The 2359-nt window shown below is 34.9% G+C and overlaps 2 long non-coding RNA genes across 2 annotated transcripts; both read right to left on the reverse strand.

Moving 5' to 3' along the window:
* Nucleotides 1-265: 265 nt before the first annotated feature.
* On the reverse strand, nt 266-695 carry LOC149390629 (uncharacterized). Its single transcript, XR_016300042.1, has 3 exons — nt 637-695; nt 482-542; nt 266-359 (listed from the first exon to the last, which is right to left on the reverse strand). It is a non-coding gene; the product is annotated as an uncharacterized LOC149390629 (long non-coding RNA).
* Nucleotides 696-1095: 400 nt separating this feature from the next.
* On the reverse strand, nt 1096-1633 carry LOC149390630 (uncharacterized). Its single transcript, XR_016300074.1, has 3 exons — nt 1615-1633; nt 1441-1514; nt 1096-1167 (listed from the first exon to the last, which is right to left on the reverse strand). It is a non-coding gene; the product is annotated as an uncharacterized LOC149390630 (long non-coding RNA).
* Nucleotides 1634-2359: the final 726 nt, after the last annotated feature.

The following is a 2359-nucleotide window of genomic DNA, read 5'->3' on the forward strand; positions in this document are numbered from 1 at the left end:
TTTTATTTTAAAGTCCAAACTTTATAAATATATGAAACGATGTTTAAAAAAAAAATTCCACTATTTTTTTTTCTAAGTAAAAGAATTAAGGTTAGTATGACGGTCCGAAAAGTCGGGTCGTCACAGTAATCTGGAATTTTATCATGAACTCTACCAAGTATAGGCAAAGATGAGGGCCTGAAAATATATCCATTAATAAACTTCTAAAAGATGCGAGACAATGAGAAGGAAAAAAATAAAGTACACAAGCTGTATTAGTAAAGATGTTGGGCTACACTACTGGGAGCTTAAACTTTACCGATATAGCCAACAACTGGTTCAACAACTTTGTTGCCTCGTCCTACTGCTAGGATACCAGCCTGCAATGATTGAAAGATTACGGCAAACTAAAAGTACAGATATAATCTTTTGTCAGCTGAACGAGAGATTTCAAAGACCTAAAAGAATGTTTTATGACACAAAATTAAACAAGACAACAAACCTGTGGCGGGTTTATGATTGCGCAAAATTTGTCCACTGGAAACATTCCCAAATTTGAAATGCTGAACAAACATTGAAAAATCCCCCTCTTAGTGGTGTTCAATGAGCAGAGAAGTATTGGGTGATAACATAAACAAATTAAGAAAAAATCATCACCTGAAAGTCCCTCCTTGGAATTCATGTGGCTTGAGCTTTCCTGCCCGAGCCTTCTCAGCTAGTTCGTTGACCTAAAACGACCAAATGTAACAAATATATGTATATATATGAGAACCTAATCTAAGTCATTGAATAAACAAATTATCCTTGATAGTCTAATAACTATGTTGAATCAAATTATCATTTGTTTCCCACTGAAAGATCCCATGGCAAGTAGTCACAGGAATGAGTGAAAGAAGAATAGACATGGCCATGGAATTTTATTTCAGAAAACTAAAATAGTTAGTAATGTACCTCTGAGGAGATAGCTGAAATGGTTTTCTGGTCAGCATTCCTCACGATTAGAGTCATCAAACCCTGCAAACTCTATCTGCTCTTAAACCCTATTATTTTAATAGCTCGAGAAGGCACACTGATCCTAATAAAAGAAACCAAGTCAATTGTAAATGTTATTTTCTTACTGTTACAGCAATTGGTTGTCCAACAAGCACATCTGTTGAACCTTCAGGGGCCAATATCTTTGCCAAGTACCTGAAAGAGGAAGATGTTTTATGTTTGCAGACAATTATATATGATTGATTGACAGCTAATGAACTTTTCATCCAGTTGGATCTGAAAAGCTCTAAGGTGTTTGTTGCCAGAATTAAGACTTGCATGATCAAAGTAGCAATGATAAGGTTTGCAATACACAGAGAGGTTAAGAATATGTAAAATTGATCTAAGTTTAAGTTTTATCTGATTAAAGAATATTATATAGAAACACAACTTCATACAAGATTATAGAGCAGAAGGATAGAAAATTACCCTTCCTCAAGGCATTCGAATTCAAGGGTTGCCTTATCAGTCTCTATCTCACAAATCACATCACCAACTTCAATCTGTTAGGTTGAAGATTCAAGAAGCAAAGTTACACTTAAGCTACGATGGCTTAAAATGTCCACGTGAGAAACTATTCCAGCAGTTAATTGAAATCCTAACCTTATCTCCTTCTTTCTTCATTCATTTAGCAATATTCCCTTGATTCTGCATCACAAAGTAAGAAAAATGAAATATAAACAACCAAGCGTCAATCAGAGGAGGGAAATCTTTTTTTTTAAACAATAATCTTTGTATTAACAGAGGCAGTAAACCAAATTACATAGAAAAAGAAGAAAAGGAAAGCATGGGGCTCAAAAATAATGCAGCAAAATCATTGTTCACGAAACAATTTTTGCAAGTCATGTCAAGTTTGAACTTTGAACCGATGATGTGGACTCCACAATAATGTAAAATTTAAAACTGAACAAAGAAATCAGAGCTTCAAATCTTTTTGGAAGAGAAAGTGCGAAATTGTGGCTGATACCTGGACAGGAAGTTCATCAACTGAAAAATTGAATTCCTCACCCCACATTGGATTTCTTGAACCAGGGACCATTGAATTGCGTCCGTAAAAGTTACAGCTTATTCACACCACACATGTAGTTAAAGAAATTTCATGAAAGGACATCATTTCCGGCTAAAACAACCTTTTTGCAAAATCTAACCCTCTAATATTATCTTTGTTCCCATACAAATCGCAGTGGAAAAAAAAAGAAAGAGAGTACACAATTGCTAACCTGAATCGCTTCTCTGTACCGCATGTGATGATAGCATATGGATCCGAAGTGTCGTTCAAATTTGCGCCAATTAGATTTTTAGCAGCTAACAATTCTAACTGGAAAATAGGAACCAGATGATCCAAATA

The sequence above is a fragment of the Urtica dioica genome, chromosome 7 (assembly GCF_054948205.1).
Source record: "Urtica dioica subsp. dioica isolate 48M chromosome 7, U.dioica_male_clone48M_v1_H2, whole genome shotgun sequence".
Lineage (NCBI taxonomy): Eukaryota > Viridiplantae > Streptophyta > Magnoliopsida > Rosales > Urticaceae > Urtica > Urtica dioica.